Source organism: Bidens hawaiensis, unplaced genomic scaffold (assembly GCF_021521415.1).
Source record: "Bidens hawaiensis isolate Kalapana, Puna unplaced genomic scaffold, B.hawaiensis_p1.1 tig00056313_1, whole genome shotgun sequence".
Classification (NCBI taxonomy): Eukaryota; Viridiplantae; Streptophyta; class Magnoliopsida; order Asterales; family Asteraceae; genus Bidens; species Bidens hawaiensis.
This window is the reverse complement of record NW_027500160.1, coordinates 11,357-24,098: the sequence shown is the minus strand read 5'-3', so window position 1 is coordinate 24,098 and position 12,742 is coordinate 11,357. Positions and strand designations below refer to the sequence as shown.

At 38.4% G+C, this 12,742-nt stretch overlaps 1 pseudogene across 1 annotated transcript; it reads right to left on the bottom strand.

Moving 5' to 3' along the window:
• Window positions 1-6,930: 6,930 nt before the first annotated feature.
• LOC143601457 (26S proteasome non-ATPase regulatory subunit 12 homolog A-like) lies at window positions 6,931-12,210 on the bottom strand (annotated as a pseudogene). Its single transcript, XR_013147654.1, has 10 exons — window positions 12,016-12,210; window positions 10,111-10,218; window positions 9,922-10,026; window positions 9,781-9,837; window positions 9,516-9,709; window positions 8,844-8,943; window positions 8,649-8,761; window positions 8,404-8,557; window positions 7,260-7,337; window positions 6,931-7,183 (listed from the first exon to the last, which is right to left on the bottom strand). The product of XR_013147654.1 is annotated as a 26S proteasome non-ATPase regulatory subunit 12 homolog A-like (transcript).
• Window positions 12,211-12,742: the final 532 nt, after the last annotated feature.

Below are 12,742 nucleotides of genomic sequence, written 5' to 3'. Positions count from 1 at the left end.
CCCAACTGAGGTGAGGCAATTCCTTGGACTAGCTGGCTACTATCGACGCTTCATTGAGAACTTCTCCAAGTTAGCTCTACCTCTGACCGCGCTAACTCAGAAAGACAAGGCGTTTATTTGGGGCAAGAATCAGGAAGCGGCATTTCAAATGTTGAAACAGAAGTTATGTAGTGCGCCAATTTTATCTTTACCAGAGGGGACGGATGACATCGTCGTTTACTGCGACGCTTCACACCAGGGACTCGGATGTGTCCTTATGCAGCGAGACAAAGTTATAGCGTATGCCTCGCGCCAACTCAAGACCAATGAAAAGAACTACACAACGCATGATTTAGAACTTGGAGCGGTTGTCTTCGCGCTAAAGATTTGGCGCCATTACCTCTACGGTACGAAATGTGTAATCTTTACGGATCATAAGAGCCTCCAACATATATTCAATCAGAAGGATTTAAACATGAGGCAACGAAGATGGGTTGAATTGTTGAATGATTATGATTGCGAGATCAAGTATCATCCGGGGAAAGCGAATGTGGTAGCAGACGCGCTAAGCAGAAAGGAGCGAATAAAAACACTACGGGTCAAGGCCCTAAAGCTAACAATTCACGCAGAGCTCTCTACGCGCATCCGAGACGCTCAGCAAGAAGCCTTGAAACCAGAGTTTGTTAAAACTGAATCCCTTGGGGGTATGATTAAGAATTTGGAACTTAAAGGGAACACTCGATATTTTGCCAACCGCATATGGGTCCCTCTCAAGGGAGGACTGCGCGAGCAGGTATTAAACGAAGCTCACAAGACGCGGTATTCCGTACATCCTGGCGCAGACAAGATGTACCAAGATGTTAAAATGTTGTATTGGTGGCCCAATCTTAAAGGCGCCATCGCGACACATGTCAGTAAGTGCCTGACGTGTTCAAAGGTAAAGGCTGAATACCAGAAGCCGTCGGGGTTACTTCAACAGCCAGAAATTCCCATGTGGAAGTGGGAACAAATCTCCATGGATTTCATCACCAAACTACCAAGGACACCTGGGGGTTACGACACGATATGGGTTATTGTAGATCGGCTAACTAAGTCAGCGCACTTCCTGCCGATTAAAGAAACTGATAAAATGGAAAAGTTAGCCCGACTATATATTCGAGAAGTAGTTTCAAAACATGGAGTCCCAGTGTCCATCATTTCTGATAGAGATAGTCGGTTCACCTCAAGGTTTTGGAGATCATTACAAGAGGGGTTAGGTACTCGACTGGACATGAGTACGGCTTATCACCCCCAAACGGATGGACAAAGCGAACGAACGATCCAGACATTGGAAGATATGCTGCGCGCGTGCGCGATCGATTTTGGAGGTAGTTGGGATACCCACCTTCCGTTGGTTGAATTTTCTTACAATAACATTTATCACACAAGCCTCAAGGCAGCGCCGTTTGAAGCGTTATATGGGCGCAAGTGTAGATCCCCACTGTGTTGGGCTGAAGTGGGCGACAAGCAAATGACTGGTCCAGAAGTGATCCAAGAAACAACAGACAAGATTTTTCAGATAAGGGATCGCCTTAAGGCAGCACGCGACAGACAGAAAAGTTATGCTGATATGAGAAGGAAACCGTTGGAGTTTCAAGTAGGGGATAAAGTACTTTTGAAAGTCTCTCCATGGAAGGGAGTCCCCCGTTTCGGTAAGCGAGGAAAGCTAAATCCGCGCTACATTGGACCATTTGAGATCCTGGAGAGGATCGGTCCAGTTGCTTATAAACTCCGTCTACCCGCCGAACTCAGTGGAGTTCATGATACGTTTCATGTATCCAACCTCAAGAAGTGTTTATCTGACGAAACGTTGATTTTACCGTTGGAAGAAATTCATATTGACAAACAGCTGCACTTCGTAGAAGAACCCATAGCAGTAACCGATTGGAAAGAACAAAAGTTACGCAGAAGCAAAATCAAGTTAGTAAAGGTTCAATGGAACTCGAGGCGTGGGCCTGAATTCACTTGGGAAAGAGAAGACCAGATGCGCACAAAATACCCACACCTCTTTCAGAACATGGCTTCTGCCAGCAACGTCTCCTAAATTTCGGGACGAAATTCGTTTAACGAGGGGAGAATGTGACAACCGGTAATTTCCCAAACCCATAAGCTAAGTAATCAACCTAATAATTAGGTGATTGTAAATATTAAGCGCGTGCATTTGTTATGTGCGCCCTGCGCGAGCGCGCCATGTTAGTCAGCGCGTGCAGTTGTTATGTGCAACCTGCGCGAGCGCACCATGTTAAGAACCAGCGTGAGCACATGTTATATGCGCCATGCGTGAATGATTTGGCCATCCCGCATGATGCTAAGGCGGGTGCATCCTACATCGTTTATGCGCGTGCGGAAGGGAACTAACCTACCCGCATGGCGGGAACGTTGAGAGCTAGTTTGTCTGAAGCTCCAAGATGGAATTGACTTCAACATGACTGATCACTATGTTGAAATACCAAGACCACCTGGAGAATCTACAAATGAAACTCAAATGTCCCTAACTGCGAGAAGGTTACGCACCTACCCGCAGCAAAGACATGTCCTATACGCAGAAAGCTATGCGCACCAAGTTATACGCGCAGAACACTTGGTCTATTCTCCAGTTAAGGAGATTACTCCCGCCCGAAAGGAAACAGTAGCGTGTTTCAGAGATTTTTCCACTTTTTACTGTACACTGACAAAAGTACCTGAAAAAGCACACTGTAACATGAAAAGTCAACTGTCAGCCACCCTATTCTCACCAACCCCAGACCTGCATGTTCTGTCCAAATCAAATCAAAATCTTTTATCCACCACTCCACTCTTAAGTAAATAATAATAACTTCCATACTTTATCATCATTACATTTAGATATGAAAAGATTTCAATCCCCTAAAGCAAGGGATTGTGTTCCCTTGAGTTTGCCTATAAATTTGTAGCCTAAATTATCACCCAAAACACACTTCAAAGAACTACAAACTTGCACTAATCCTTTCCCAAGCATCCGTTGTTTCCAGCTCCGATCCTGTTACTAGGTAAGCCGAGAATATAACCTTGAGATCTACTATCCAACCCTTATATTCTCCTATTTTCTTGATCTTAATATATATACTTGTTATTTAATCGTATTCTAGACCTTCGATTCCGAGGCCAACACCAAGAAAACCCGAATCTCGATTAATCCCTTAACAAGAACCACAGGTGAGTCTCACAGCCCCTATTTTCACTGTTTTCACTGTTTTTAAACTGCTTTCGGGGCGAGGGACACGTTCTTAAATAATGTTTTATCATGGTATACTTACAAGCTATGCAAGCGATTATGTGTTTAAGTTATGTTTCATGATGAGCAATGCAAACGGTTATCTAAGGTTTTCAATGTATGTGCGCTAGAACTCGAGTAAGTGATCACTTTACCATTGGAACTCTAAGGGTAGGGACTGCTGGTTTGATCCGCCCACTCGTAGGGGTCGCACCCCTTTGCATGGACGAGTGCCTGGCATGGGGCAGTACTATGGGGTTGAGCCCGCTCGTAGGGGTCGCGCCTCTTTGCATGGACGAGCGCCTTGTTTTCCGGCACAACGTCTGCGCGTAACCCGCGGGACGGTATCCTTAGCTCGTAGGGGCAATGCCTCTTTGCATGGACGAGCACAGTTTCTCAGAATTGTTCGCGCGTAACCCGCGGGACAGTATCCTTAGCTCGTAGGGGCAATGCCTCTTTGCATAGACGAGCATAGTTATCCAGAAACGTCTGCGCGTAACTCGCGGGACGGTTTTACGTTATTTTAGCTCGTAGTGGCTGCGCCACTTACATAGACGAGCACCGTATCCAGAATTTGTTCACGCGTAACCCGCGGAACAATTTTTATCAGAATATTGTCAGAATTATGTGTTAATACGATTTTACCAAGCAGATGTTAATGATGTTGCCAGAAATGTTTCAGAATGATTTTATCAAGTTACTAAAACTTGTGAACTCACTCAGTTTATACTGATTCAAATGTTTTTACGTGTCTTTCAGGAGATAACTAGGTAGCGCATGGAGTCACACTTAGAGCACCACACGCTGAACATCTAAAACAAGCTTTTTGGAAGATTTTGGTTTTATCCCCTCGATGCGCACGGTTACCCGCCGCGCAAGGGGATATGGCGAGGAAATCTTCAGTTTTATACTTGGATGTTTCTTTTTGTAATCTTTGAACAATGTAATGTGTTTGTACTAAACTTCTCATGCGCAATAAAAATCTTTGAATGTTTTGCAATGGCCCGTGCTTAATTATCAATCCCCACTCGTGCGCGCCCGGCTGTTTCCGCCGCTCAGGGCCGGGTGTGACAGTTGCCGACCTCGCTCACAATCAGTAACAGAAGTCATAATCACTTCGCAGAATCACACTCCTCCCTCATAATCGACTTATATGTCACCTTCGGGCCAACAATAAACCTAAATTAGTTGTATCTTAGATTGTGTAGTTGTGTTGAATACTTGAATCTTTGATCTGAATTTTCTGTTCATTGACTCTTTGAATATGACTAAAGAATTTATGATTTAGTGTTGTTAAAACTTGGCATTTAGGGCTAATGGAAAGATTATTTGAAAGACAATTATCAACTTTTGAGTCCTCGCCTTCTTCAAATAATACCCAAATTCCTTGGCAGCATGGTGTTAGATATGCAGATACAATAGCTTGGAAATCATTTTAATTAAGTAACAACAGATGATAATTTTAATGCATTTGATGTTAAAAATATATTAAGGTTGACCGAGGTGTATCTATATGATTTTAGTTATGGAGAAAGAGTAGATCTTAAGAATGAGCTCGACAACTATATTATTATTATTATGAGAGGAGAATGTGAGTGGTGTATCTACTCTTGCGAAAAATATGGTGGATGAAAAGAAACATGTCGGATATGCATTTATGTGTCGTTTATTCACTTATTGAAATTAAACATGAGTTATACCAGTTGCAATGGCATATATTGAGAGATCTTTTTCATCAATGAAGCATGTGAAGACAAATTTGCGTAATCGGATGGGTGATGATTATACAAACAGTTATTTCCTTTGTTATATCGAAAGAGGCATTCTTGCCAATGTTTTCGATCGAAGATGTGATAGATTGTCTTCAAACGTATGTAGTATTAAAAGATAAGAAAACATATGAAGATATTTTTATTTTAAAACACAAACAGAGCAATTCATAACGAGTTCAAAGTAAAAACAAAGACGTTTCGTTTTATTATATACCCAAGTCAAAGGAAACTTATCTAAAACTAGCAGTAACGTTACATTGATAAGGTGAAGAAAGTAAAGCAATACTTGTAGAATATTTATTGAATTGAGCGGTATGATGGTCCAACTATTTCCAGTCAGCTTTAACTTGCAGTCAGGTCCATCAAAATTGTGGTGTGCCAGTCACAGTCTGGAGTTTTTAAAAGCCGCTACAGTTTTTTTAACTTTCTTTATAATGTTCTTTTGTTTCTATGTATATTAACTGTAAAACAAACCCAAGAAAATAATAGAAGTTAATTTTATTAGCATCTTATCCATCACTTGTGGCCTAGTGATTAAGGCAATAATGGATTTGAGCTAGCCCTTGTGCAAGGTTGTCATTGTCTGTTCGAAACCCAAGCCCACTCAGGTTTTTGTTCCCCCGTGTGTTACGCTAGAGCGGCCTGCTCTTGTGGTGGTATAACGACTGTCAAATGGTAGACAGCGGTATGATTTCCGGAGAACGCCCAAGCAAAACTTTGAAGCCAGGGTGGGCCAAAGTCGCCATTCCGAAAATATATTAGATCTTAAACTACTTTTAGTAGCATTTTTTTTACTTAAGTTACTTGGTTTTAACTATTTGTGAAACTAACGAAAGTAACATAACAAAAGTTCTAAATTTCTATACAATATATGTAGTTTTTGTACGAACATCATTTTATTTAGATTTTTACGGTGATGTAAGAGTGGAAGATTATGAAAGTACATACTATATAGATTTTTACGGTGATGTTACATGTAGGAGTGGGAGATTATGAAAATACCCGATTCAAATTCGCAGCATTCTTCTAACTTCTAACAATCTTGCGGAGTTGACCATTTTTTAAAAGCTAAGACGAGCAAAGCCAAGCCCAACCTCAAGTTTCAGCTTGATTTAAAACTTAAGCTGAGCTTGAACTCACCCTAACTCAACTTTAAAAACTAAGACGAGCAAAGCCAAGCCCAACCTCAAGTTTCAGCTCAATTTAAAACTTAAGCTGAGCTTGAACTCACCCTAACTCAACTTGGCTTGTGGAGTATGACAGAATATTCGGTTCAAATTGACAACACTTTTTCTTTCTTCAAACTTCTAACAATCTAACTTATCTCATGCATCTCCGGTCTGAGCCAAGCCGAGCTCAACCTCAAGTTTTCAGCTCCATTTAAAATTTAAGTTGAGATTGAACTCACTTCTAACAATCTAACCAAGTTGACCCATTTTTTGCAAAACCGGTCCGAGCCAAGCCGAGCTGAACCTTTTCAGCTCGATTTAAAATTTAAGCTGAGCTTGAAGCCTTGAATTCACCCTAGTTCAACTCAGCTTGCAAAGATCTCTATATGAAATGAAAGGAATGTCAATTGTCAAGCTCAAATATTTAAAGAACATCATTCTAATCTTTTAACTATGCTACCAGTTTGATCAAGCGGGGTAAGATTTTTTTCGTCCCTAGGGCCTACCTAATGTCACAACTCAAAAATCAACGAAAACATGATTCAGTTAGGCCTACCTAATGTCACAACTCAAAAATCAACGAAAACATGATTTAAACTGAATCGGAAGGTTATGAAGGTACAACATATCACATGCAATGACTGGAATCAGTAACCACAATAACAAGAAAACAAATCACAAGATTAAAACACTTTTGTCTCCAATTCTACCAGATCCCCGCTACAGTCTTTGATAATTTTTATAAAATAAAAACATAATTCGTGATCAGATTTTCATACTTGAAGTGCAGCTTTGTGAACCATGGTTTCCTTGTGAATTTGGTGACAACTTTTCTCAACAAGGTCAAGTAACTTCTCCAAGTTAGTAGCCCATGAGTTCAAAATGTCATTACTGTCTTTTGTTGTCTCAAAGCATACTATTCCCATTGGCCTGTCTATCTTTGCAACCAGTGCTTTCGATACCACCATTTCAGATAAATGTTTTTCAGCTTCCTGCCGTTTTTATATAGAATTAATATTGAATTATGTAACTTTTTACACACACAACCATGTTTGCAAAAAAACATACCTCAACAGTAAGACAAAGAAGCTCAGCCAACCGTTTCACCGTTATCCTCGCATAGTACTTTGAGACAACAAGGATATTCTGAAAACAAAAAACATATGGTTTCCAGTGAGTAAGAGTATAAATTTAGGGGTGGCAAATGGGTTGGGTTGGGTCGAAACAGGTCATGGGTCGGAACGGGTTAGGGTCGGAATGGGTCAACTAAAAAAAGGGTTGTTTTGGTTCGGGTCGGAATGGGTTAGGGTCAAAAGGTTTGTGTCAGAACGGGTCCGGATCGGAATGGGTCAAGGTCGGAACGGGTCAAAACGGGTCGGATCTTTTTTTTAGAACGAGGACAACGGCGCAAACGTTTTAGTTTTTTTACATTTTTTGTTTTTTATTTATATTTTGAGTTATGATTTTTTTATTATTTTTTTGGGAGGGGTTTTTATTAACCAATAAAAACCCCTCCCAAAAAAATAATAAAAAAATCATAACTCAAAATATAAATAAAAAACAAAAAATGTAAAAAAACTAAAACATTTGCGCCGTTGTCCTCGTTCTAAAAAAAAACCCGAGAAATGAACTGAAACCGAAAGCCGACGGAAATGAAACATAAACCAAAAACGAACCGAATTAATCAAAACCGAAAAAATCAACCTAAAGAAACTAAAAACTGAAACAGAACAGAAATGAAACTGAAATAACAGACAAGAATGAAACAAAAAGCCGAAAATGAATCCAAAACCGACCAAAAACAAACAAAAGAAACCGAAACCCAACCCATCCAGTGCTCCGAAACCGACCAAAAAGAAACAAAGGATACCGAAACCCAACCCGTCCAGTGCGAAAGCTCATGTTGGCTCGAAACCTAAACCGAACTCGTTCCAATCCAAAACCCATTTCAACCCAAGCTTGCCACATTTCCTTAAAACACTAACCCAAATGGACCCATTTATTTAAATTTGTCGACCCATTTTGACCCGAAAATAAGGTGGAATTTTAAGTGACCCATTTTGACCCATCTTATTAAAATCTATGACCCAAACCAACCCATATGATTTTTAAAACAACCCAAATTGACCCATTTGAAATGGTTTGGGTCAAGATTGCCACCCCTAAGTATAATAATAAAATGAATATAGAAAACCAGAGTATAATTAATTACATGCTCAATAACTCTCTCTTTGAGATCATCAGCAGCTTTGTCTCCTAAAGGTCCACCCAACATGTTCTTTTCATTCTCAAACTCATCTTTAAATGTGTTCCACAGACCAGTCCACTGAATCACCTCCATTGTTATCAGTTGTTTTAAAAGCGACCTTTAAAACCACATAATACACATTATCATTACATAATAATAAAAATCTTTGATTAAAACGATTAAAGATATAAAAAAATAGTACCCAGCACCTGAAATGAGGAATTTCTGATAGATTCTTATCATCCAAAGTTGAGTTTAAGAGACTCGACTGCATAGGATCATGTGGTGCCAATACTAAATACCAGCAAATTTTCCTCAAAACCTGTGCGCCATATATAAGCATTATTAAACTATTTAAAACTAAAAACAAAACCATGAACCAACAAAGTGTGAGAAATGTTTACCGGGATCCACTTAGCAGGGTCCTCTTTGACAGAAGGGATCTCGTATATTGACTTGTAACACCGGCATATTTCAAGATAGTCATTGTTGTGTGAATAGTACCTACATATATGTTAAGCAGAAATTAATAATATAAAATAGGGTAAATTCTATAGAAACCAACATACTTCATGTAATACTACATGAGAAAAGAATTCGCATGAATAATGTTTTAAACTGGACACATGGCATTGGCAAGGGCAAGGCACAGTCCGTTCAATGTTTGTCTTTTCGTTTCCATTTTTTACAAATAATCTTTGAAAAATAATATAATAAAAACACATGTGTGAATAGCGTAAATCAAAATAAAGTAAAAACTATAAGCACATAAAATGGTTTGTATAACATTAAAAACATAAAAAGGTTTTAAAACGACTTGTATCGCTATTCTAATGTAATTTGTCAAATAATATTTTCATAATTTCATCCAATCATAACTAAAAGATATTTTAAATAAAATTAACATGTTAATGGACTTTTATGATAACAAACTGAATGTATGTTGGTTTATTATGTGCAAAATATTGTTAAAAGACTTTCACAAGAAATAACAGACACTATGTTGGTGGCTAAATGTATTTGCCCTATAAAATAGCAATAATAGTTAAAAAGTAAAGTTCTGGAATTGTACTAACCGAATCATGAGTTCATAGTAAATCCGCTTCAATTCCAGCAATGATGGAATATCAGCAGGGGCTTCTTCAATAATGCTCTCACCTTCTTTCGGTTTCTTCACTTTTGAAGTATCAGCATCAAAAACTCTGGGGCTAATCTTTCTTTAAAGGATTTGTGCACGCACGTAATCTTGGCGGTCTAAACATAAACGAACCTGCACGTAATAAACGTCACGGCATCATACTTGTGTTTCAAAAACATTTGATAGCTCGGTTTATCGCTTACTTGTTCGAGAATGAATGCAATCTTTTCAGTTTTTGCCATTGCACCAAACGTTTCCACCTGTCACAATACAACTATTTACATAAATAAAATCATAAAAATAGCTCAATTTAAAGAAATAATAATATGATATTATTAGCTGACCGCGATCTCTTGCATCAAATCAGCAGCCTCGGCTATTTGCCCTTGTTCCTCCTTGATCTTAGCCAGTCTCTTGATTAATCGGGCTCGCTCGATTTCAACATAAATCTATTAACCATAAAGATGAGTTAAAAGGGCTGGAAAAAAAAAGCATAATTTGAGAAACATATTCCTGTTTATAAACGAGAATACCTTTCCAGCGGATACACTGTTAAGTGTTTTGATAAGCTCGATCTTGGTTTCGATATCTGGAGTCTGATCAATATATTGCATTGCTTGTTGCACCATAGCAGTGACAGCCTTAAGTGTAAAGAGAACATTGCAAATAAATATTCAGAAAAATTTGCACCTTTAACAAGATAAATGATATGGTGTATGGTTGTACAAAACCAAAACAACAAAGCATAGCAGATGTAAGCAACATTTCATGTCAAACACACGGTCACACAAAATCTGGTGTGTGTATCTAGAACTACCCATAGTTATTAAAGTCGTGCGCCTTTTGTGCTTAAGCGCATTTAATGCGCAAGGCGAATTAAATGCGACTTGCATGCCTCAGACATTTAAAGCGCAGCAATATTATCCAGATTTCCCATGTAATATCCTTTAAACAAATTGTTCCTATTCTCTAGGAGAACCTAAAACTCCACTATTTAACCATAATCAATCTTATCACCACATAAAATCATCGACAAACTCAGAAGTTACAAGTCTTATTTTCTGATTTCTTTTGGTATGTCATGTTTTGGATTTTGGTTTTTGGTTGTTTTTTGAACTTTATTCAAGAATGAATGCTTGTTTTCTTATTAAGATGTTCTACTTTAGTTAAAATTTTGTTTTTCTAATGTGCGTTTTTTTTTTAAATCGGGCGCTTTTTTTGCGCTTATCGCCTGGGCGCTAGGCCCCACCTCAACACTTTTGAGCGCTTATCGCATTTGATAACTATGGAACTACCTCTCTAAACACTACTGCAACAAGAAACAGAAAAACCTATTGATGCAGTCAATCAATAATCTTTGATGAAGATGTCACTATAAGCATAAGAATATAAGTAAAAATCATGTATTGACTATATTAACCTGATCAAAGTCCCCAACAGTAATTGCAACAAAACTCCAAGACTACATTTTTTTTATTTTCGATGTTCTAGTAAGATAAATGTTTCCTTTAAATTCATGATTATCTTTTGAATACAGCTCATCTTCCTCTCCAGGATATCATTTAAGGCTTAGTTAATTCTCTCATCAGTTGCCAATATAAGCATTCTGTATTTTTATGTTGACCTCACCTATTGAATGCTACTACACAATAAGAATACTCACAGTGGGAATTCATGTTTCAGTCACTCTTGTGGTTTGTGTTTTCGACAATTCAATCATGACAAACTGAAAATTAGTATCACCTATTGATAATTGCCTCCTTAAAATAACAACACAGCCCTACCAAATCCTATAAGCTAAAACTAGAATTCTGGAAGAAAATGGTTTGAAGAGGTTCTTTATTCTCTAAGTATTAGAATTAAACCAAACAACAGAAATACCCTATGCATCATTAACAGTTGTGCTCGTACTGGTAGTACGAATTCTAGGAGACTATAAGTGTAGAAAATAGTAATACCAAAGTATCCAAACTCCACAGGCATCAGTCCACAATTGGCCTAAATATCAAACTTCCAACGCATGCATATAACAAATTCTTGCCGTGATGAAGCAACATTTATACCACCCAAAAAGTAACTCAATTTAAGTGTATTAGAGACATTCAAATGAAGCCTTTTAACCCATCTACATATTCAATTACCACATATACAGCACCAAAACTTTCATAAAAGCATGTTATTCTTTCGGCATACATCCGACATATTCAATTACCATTACATTCCCTAGTCCAGTAAAAGAGTATAGCAGAGTTTATACACTTACTACATGCTTTCACCTATAAAATTGACAAGCAAGGCGAGCAGGCTACACTACTCAATTATCTAATATCAAAATTAATAACTTGTGTAAAACATTAGGAACCGAAACCCTAAGCAGTTCTAATAGACTTAAGGACACGCATCAAGCCTTCAAGTTACATAAATAGAAGTTTATTCACCTGCTTCAACTGACCACGTCGCTTAGACAAGACAACAATTTGATCATTGAGCGTCTTCCAATCACGACGCTCAAAGCAAAGCTGAAGAATATCGATGGCCGCCTTCTTTGTACCGGCAACGTCGCCGTTGAGTCTCATCTGCTTCTCCACATTCAGCAGTGACTCGATTTGAGCGTCCAAGCTACCTCCTCCTTCCTGTATAAAGAACAAACAGAGAGTTTTAATCAAATATAACACTGAATTACGATCGCAAGATGATATAATAACGGAATTCGGTTAGGAGCCTGCCATTGTGTGCAGAGAACGAGTGAAGAAAACGTTGAATCCGAAGTGATTTGGGGATTTTATGAACCCTAGAATGAGGGAGATCGGGGATGAAAGGAGATGAAGAGAAGAAACGAATACGTGACTTGATCAGCAAGTTAATGGGTCTTCAAGATGGGCCTCTGAAACTATAATAAAGCTCATACTTTATCTTTTAGGCCCACTAATAATTACCGGGCCATTCCAAATAGACACTTGACAGAATACATTACACACTTTTTCATTTTATATATTGTATCTAATACCAACTTCTATCTCACCCCATTTAGTAAATTGCGTAAGTGTAAATCGAAAATGTAACAGATACCTTTGGTATCAACCACATTGTTTATAAAGATCAGTACAAACTATTTTACAATATTTTACATCGATCTAACTTCGTTTACAACTAGGTGATACAAAC